The sequence below is a fragment of the Helianthus annuus genome, chromosome 6 (genome assembly GCF_002127325.2).
Source record: "Helianthus annuus cultivar XRQ/B chromosome 6, HanXRQr2.0-SUNRISE, whole genome shotgun sequence".
Taxonomy (NCBI): Eukaryota; Viridiplantae; Streptophyta; class Magnoliopsida; order Asterales; family Asteraceae; genus Helianthus; species Helianthus annuus.
Window position 1 is genome coordinate 147,462,434 of NC_035438.2, and position 8,518 is coordinate 147,470,951.

The window sequence follows — 8,518 nt, forward strand, 5'->3', positions numbered from 1 at the left end:
TCTTAACTCACCGTCAACCACCACACATTCAAAAAAGAAATTTGGCAGATTTAGCATACGGGCTTTTAACGTATCAACCACCATTTGTGCATCCTTCTTGCCGATAAAAGACCGTAGATATCTAGTGAAATTTTTGAATTCTACTACAGTTCCTTGTACGTTATGGTGCCCATCCTTTAACGAAGCTCGAATCTTATGCGCGACATTAGGGCCAATTTTGTTCAAGCTTAGTTTGTGAATGAACCTCTGGTCGTCATAACTAAGTTTCCTCCTTTTTCTGGTAAAGTCTAAATTGTCCTTGTCGACCAATCCATTATTATGAGCTTCAATAAAACCATATATGAAAAATTTTGTAGTGCCTGGGATAGCTTTAAGCTTTAGCCGCGCCCTGCAGTCAGTAACTTTGTAGCTGCTACTTCGAGATACTTTAAAAGCACTAGGGTCCATCGATTCAAGTTTTGTTTGCTTTACTGGATCTGGTACATTGCATATACCTATGTGTAACAACAGTTCCATTTTTCTTCATGGCACCCAAACGTACAGAAAAACCAGACCTCTCAGCATAATACTTGTACATATTCTCAACATCGCTCCATGTGTCAAAAACCACTCCGATAGTAGGTGTATATTCAGGAGACACCAAAGGTTTCCAGAACTTTGTTCCATCAGTTGTTATGTATACATGGCTGGTTATATCTCCTTCAATATGAACACGAAAATTACAGTCAAATAAAGAAAAAACATTGCACGTATGCATTATATTAATATATTTAAAATATGTAAACATAGATACATACATACATACATACATACATACATACATACATACATACATACATACATACATACATACATACATACATACATACATACATACATACATACATACATACATACATACATACATACATACATACATACATTACATACATACATACATACATACATACATACATACATACATACATACATACATACATACATACATACATACATACATACATACATACATACATACATACATACATACATACATACATACATACATACATACATACATACATACATACATACATACATACATACATACATACATACATACATACATACATACATACATACATACATACATACATACATACATACATACATACATACATACATACATACATACATACATACATACATACATACATACATACATACATACATACATACATACATACATACATACATACATACATACATACATACATACATACATACATACATACATACATACATACATACATACATACATACATACATACATACATACATACATACATACATACATACATACATACATACATACATACATACATACATACATACATACATACATACATACATACATACATACATACATACATACATACATACATACATACATACATACATACATACATACATACATACATACATACATACATACATACATACATACATACATACATACATACATACATACATACATACATACATACATACATACATACATACATACATACATACATACATACATACATACATACATACATACATACATACATACATACATACATACATACATACATACATACATACATACATACATACATACATACATACATACATACATACATACATACATACATACATACATACATACATACATACATACATACATACATACATACATACATACATACATACATACATACATACATACATACATACATACATACATACATACATACATACATACATACATATATACATACATACATACATACGTACAATAAAAAAACAACATATTATATTGAAAATACAAACATGTTAACAATTAATGATTAATGATATATACAGTTCACATCGTAATATAAACATGTGTACACATGTGTAATACACATTTTTTTAATAAATAAATAATTTACCTAATTGATCGACGTCATACAAACGTAATGGACGGACATTATGACTACCATAACTTGAATTGTTAACATCAGTTGAATCATCGATACGTTCGTGTCCGTCATCATCGTTATCACCTGACCTAGAACCGATTAATGCGTCATCAATAATGGCACTAGTGTTTGTAGAACTGCTAGATGAAGCCATACCTGAACGATTTAACAACAATATCGATTAAACAACAATCAAACATATCCGAATTCCGATTATGAACAATATGTGATAAAATAAACATGAAATCCGATTACCTACGATTGTTAAACACGAATTTGGATGCGAAACAGCTTGAATTCGGTGTGAGATTCGTTATATGAATGAGTAAATGATACAATTATGGAATTGATTGATATAATATTCGAGAATTGTTGAACACGAAACCTCCAGAAAACAAAATCAATACCGTGTGTGTGGGTTATGAATTGGGCGAAACATAAAGCGCGTGTAATTGTGTTTGTTGACAAAAATACCCCTATGTTTAATAGTTTTTTGGTTTTCTCATTTAAATCTAGTTTTCTCATGATCCTATCCATATATATATGGGATGGATCATGAGAAAACTAGTTTAAATGAGAAAACCAAAAAACTAACTAAAAAAGCCAAAAAAACAAGCCAATTTTTTTTTTTAAATTTTTATAAAAAAATCTCAGCTTTTTATGCATGGAAAAAAGTTTTCAAAAAAAAAATAAAAAAAAGTTTTTGGTTGTATTGCACATGTGCACTATTACGGATATAGTGCACATGTGTAGTACACATATAATCACATATATTGCACATGTGCAATACAACAAAAAAAAAATTATTTTATTTTTTGAAATTTTTTTTATGTATAAAAACTAGCGATTTTTTGTTAAAAAATTGCTAAAAAAAATTGGTATGTTTTTTTTAGCTTTTTTTTTTAGTTTTTTTTAGTTAGTTTTTTGGTTTTCTCATTTAAACTAGTTTTCTCATGATCTATCCCCTGTATATATATATATATATATATATATATATATATATATATATATATATATATATATATATATATATATATATATATATATATATATATATATATATATATACAGGGGACCGCTAAAATGAGAACCATCTCGAGTTGTAAGAACCGTGAGAACTACACCGTACGGGGCGAGGTGGACCAATTTTTTTTTATAAACGTAGATGCGCGAATTATAAACACATTTGTAAAAAAAAAATTCAAAAAAAAAAAATGTCGTGTGTGTAGTTTTGAGCACCACAAGTTTGTGTTTACGGGTACCGTAAATCCTACCGGAAAATTTACGGTACCCGTAAACATACACTTGTGGTGCTCAAAAACTTTTTTTTTGAATTTTTTATTTTACAAATGTGTTTATAATACACGCATCTACGTTTGTGAAAAAAAATTTGGTCCACCTTGCCCCGTACGGTGTAGTTCTAACGGTTCTTACAACTCGAGGTGGTTCTCATTTTAGCGGACCCCTATATATATATATATATATATATATATATATATATATATATATATATATATATATATATATATAGGGTTAGGTTAACGTACAAATGCCTTTATCCTACATTACGTACGCGATCATCTCAGCCGTCAGATCTTCGTCCCACATTGAATTTGCATGTTGATTTTTGTAACAATTTCGCATGTTGGTTTTTTAACATGCGATTTCATTAAAACTACCACATGCGAAATTGTTACAAAAAACCAACATGCGATTTCATCAAAATTATCACATGCGAAATTGTTACAAAAAAACAACATGCGATTTCATCAAAAAATATCACATGCGATTTCATCCTGCTATTTTATAGCATGCGAATTCACCATCGCATACATAGCGTACGCTAAGCCATTTTGTACGGTACACTTTCTCTCTCTCTCTCTCTCTCTCTCTCTCTCTATATATATATATATATATATAGGGGGCCGCTAGAATGAGAACCACCTCGAGTTGTAAGGACCGCGATAACTACTTGATCCGGGGCGAGGTGGACCAATTTTTTTTTCAAAAACGTAGATGCATGTATTATAAACACATTCGTAAAATTTTTTTTTTTAAAAAATGCCGTTCGTGTAGTTTTTTACACCACAAGTTTGTGGTTTACGATGGCCGGTTCTTGGAATCGTGATACTTGCTGCGGTTGTCGTCGGAAGTCAAGCTATCATCACCGGGACGTTTTCTATTATCAAACAGTGTTCGGCATTGGGTTGTTTCTCGAAGGTCAAAATAATCGACACATCGCCTACTAATAAGCACGATCAAATCTACATTCCCGAGATCAATTGGACTTTGATGCTTAGCCATCACAACCGGTTTTCGTGACACCAAACATATAAGCAATGCAGCAGGTACTTGACGCGTGACCCATTGTGAGTTAGTTTCATTGTTAAGCATTAATTATAGAGGTGGCAGTTTGAATGTGTTTAGATATAAAGCGGCCAATGGGGTTGTACTTGATAACGGGTCAAAATAGGAAAAATTCTTATTAGCTAATAATGAGAATGGCCGACAAATGCTTACAACATCCCAGTTCTTTTAATCTAAAATACATGTTCATACATTATTTCATGACAGTTAAAAGGAGTATGGACTATAAAAGTGTTGGGTTGAAAGAGAATGCTTTTAGGAGTAGGATTAAGATATAATAAAAATAAAATGGGTCGAATGAATATATTGGTGATATATCGCCGAGATTGGCTGCATAGAAAATAAGGTTATTTATGAAGATAACTTGTAGCCATCCTCTTCCAATTTACCGGTAGTCACATTTAAATTAAAAATAAAACCAGCTCACCCGTTTTGGGTCAAATGGGTCGAGATATTATCTTTGGGGCCAGCTAGCATAACTTCTACATGTTCATGTTCCTTTTTATGATTCTCATCTTATTGTTGACACTTTTCAGTCTTTTATTCCCTGATTGCATATAAGTTTGTTGACTTTTATCTATTGCAGGTAGACAAAGGTAGTAGGTGTCGATCTTCTTACCAGGGATGTTGCGTGGAACTGTAACAAATAGATGCTGACCAAAAGAGTGCTTGTCCTCTAAATAAGATAAAAATCATGTTCTTTTTTATGCTACATCAAATTAGAATATTCAGTAATCTACATTATAGAAAATCACATAGTTACATCGTTGATTTTTTGTCTTTATGTCCTTTTTCTCTAATTTCAATTTGAATCGCCAGTATACATACATCTGTTATCAATTTTTGTCATTCCTTTTTATTTTATGGGGATCCATTAATTAAATAACTTTACATATCGGATCCATTAGTAGTTATTTTCATACTGCAAAAGGTCAATTGGGTAATTTATAGGCATGAGGCAATAGAGTGTTAATGCTATATTTCTATGAAATTTTTAATGATGATTTGAATTTAAAGGAACTGGTTTTCAGTTTCCAACTTCATAGTTTATGACAGACTAAACTGGGCTATTTCGACCCACTTGGATTATGTCTTATCTTTAACATGACAAATGATATGAGCTAAAGGAGGTGACTAAATAGAAAATGGATCAGATTGTTTAAAAGCTGTAATCAAATACATAAAAACTCCTACCAAGATGAGCTAAAGGCCTTAACTAAATAGGAAATGGATTAGATAGTTTAAAAGTTGTAATCATTATTATCATACTTAGTAAATTCCACTAATAGCAAAGCAAAGGTAGGGTCTGAGTAGGGTAAGATGTAGACATCCTTACCTATACCCTGTAAGAATAGAGAGGCTGTTTCCAGTGAGACCCCTGACACGTTTAAAAGTTGTAATCAAATACATAAAAACCTCCTATCAAGCTTCAGTATGAAGGATTCAATTTATATAAAATAAGTTAGTTTGCATAATTATATCTAGCACATTTTTATATATACAATAACAAATCGATGGGGAAGAATCTGTGTGTGAGCCAACCCGACAACCTGCTTTGTCTATGATAAGAGAATGACAACTACTAGTGATCAAGATGTTAAAGGTTAACGACAACCTGCTTTGTCTATGATAAGAGAATGACAACTACCAGTGATCAAGATGTTAAAGGTTAAGTAATCAGTTGGTTATTGACTAGAGGAAACCCTATGAGAATGGTGATTTTCTTTACGATATGTTTTAAAATGTTAGTAAAGGGGAAACTTGCTAATAGACTAATGATAGTATTGATTAAGTGCTCCTTATGAAACACTTGTAGATGGATTACGAGTCTTTTGGTTATTCGTTGGCTTTCAAATTTAATTTGTAAAAAGTGTGTACCAAGTGGCATTGATATAGAAGATAAAAAAGCCAACGATTTAGGTGCTTCTCTCCTAGGGCATACAAGATTGGCGGCAACCCGCCATATTTAATGTATAAAAAAACTTTATATGTTAAATATGGCGGGCTTCCGCCAAAAACTTGTTTCTTGTATGCCCTATGGAGAGAAACATCCATCTTCCTCCTACAAAGCAAATAAAAATTATAAAAAATGTTATCATGAGATTAACAAAGAAACAAATCGTTGTAGTTTTGTTAACAAATTTGTAATGTTCAGCATATTGCATTTCGTATTTGTATCGATTAATGAATTATGGTTAAAGAATTATGTACTTATGATTGATTTAATAGAAAGATTGATAAACAAACAACTAAAAAATTAATAAAAGTATATCACCAAAGAATCGATAAACTAATAGAAAAAAGAGTGCCAACATATCAGAATAAGAAAACTAACTTAAGTACTATACAATATATCACGAGACGACTGATAAACTAACGGTCAACGAGTATCCTATTGTAAATCGCCACTCCCGCTACATCGCGCGGGTAAATGGCTAGTATGTATATATATATATATATATATATATATATATATATATATATATATACACATATATGCAGAGGAGCGCTAAAATGAAAGACACCTCCAGTTGTAAGAACCGAGAGAACCACTCTCTAGCCATTAGATCTTCAAAATGGATGGATGAGATTAAAAGTAATTAAAAATAATATTAAATACATTTTGTCTTATTATATCTTGAATATTTTAATATAAAAGGGCAGTTTAGTAAAATTACTCTATTTTGTCTTTTTGTCTTTATTGTTTTTTTATTACTTTGTTGTATTATTATATTAGTTTTTATTTTTTAAACATAATTTTTTATTAAAAGCATTTTTAAATTCAGATTTTTTAAACTTTTTACGTATTAGGTTTTTACGTTTTACGTTTTACGTTTTTACGTTTTTACGTTTTACGTTAAAAAAATTATGTTTTACATTTTTACGTTAACCTTTTTGTACGTTTTACGTTTTACGTTAAACTTTTTACGTTAAACTTTTTACGTTTTACGTTTTTACGTTTTACGTTTCATGTTAAACTTTTTACGCTTTACGTTAAACTTTTTACGTTTTACATTAAACTTTTTACGTTTTTACGTTTTACGTTAAAAAGTTTACGTTTTACCTTAAAAAGTTTACGGTTTAACTTTTTTTTTTTTACAAAAACTTTTTTACGCAAAACCCACAGAATCAAAGAATACAAATGCGTCATTCAAACAACCTGAATCATTCAAAAAACATTCAAACAAGTGCAACTCACATTTTCCAGATCCAAAAAACATTCAAACAACCTGCATCATTCACAGGTTCACACCCCTCCACCCATCATCGACCGCCGACACCGCCTTCGACACACCGCCCCCCTAACCCACCACAACAACCCCCTTCACCCATCGTTCACCGCCACCAATATCAAAGATCAGGACAAAAACAGAGACACAAGATCAGAACCAAAAACATCAAGAAAACGTCGCTACCTTGTCGGCATCCCACCGCCGCCGTCCTCTTTCTCTGCTGAAGCTGCAACGCCACCGCTGCCCTCCTCTGGTATACATAGCCACCGAGACACGATCTAGTCTAGAAATTGTGGCACCACCTTCACCCGAAACTTCAACATCTGGTTATCGGATCTGGTCTAGAAATCAATCCTAACCGTCTTTGGGATCTGAAATGGAACGAGTCACCTTGTCGCCTAGAACTGTCGCACTCTCCGGTCGTCGGGAACGAAATGACCGGCCATGAACCAGGATTTCGTTCTCTCTCTGCTGAGGGGATTTAAAAAAAGTGGACTGCGTTTTTTTTTGGTTCAAGATGAAGGAAGAGAGAAAATGAGAGAGAAAGGTGTACTAGATCTAGATTTTAAGAGAGATAGAGAGAGGTGAGAATGGACTGTGTTTTTTTTTTTTGTTTTGAAGATGGTGATGGTGAATGTGTATTTTAAGAGAGATAGAGAGAGGTGAGAGATGATGGCGAGATGAGGGATGAGGAAGTGAGAGGAGAGATGAGAGATATATAAAAGTCTGCTATAATAAATGAAGAGAGAGAGAAAGATTAGATATTTTGAAGGAAATGACCAAAATTCCTCTTATTGTGATTGGTGGAGAGTGGTTCTCATGGTTCTTACAACTGGAGGTGGCTTTCATTTTAGCACTCCTATATATATATATATATATATATATATATATATATGGCTGGGCTCTATAAGAAACCCCATCTTTTTTAAAAAA

At 32.1% G+C, this 8,518-nt stretch overlaps 1 long non-coding RNA gene across 1 annotated transcript; it reads left to right on the forward strand.

Annotated features, from left to right (window-relative positions):
- Positions 1 to 4,091: 4,091 nt before the first annotated feature.
- Positions 4,092 to 5,136, forward strand: LOC110934929. The gene is made up of 2 exons (XR_002588732.1): positions 4,092 to 4,333; positions 4,939 to 5,136. It is a non-coding gene; the product is annotated as an uncharacterized LOC110934929 (long non-coding RNA).
- The last annotated feature ends 3,382 nt before the right edge of the window (positions 5,137 to 8,518 follow it).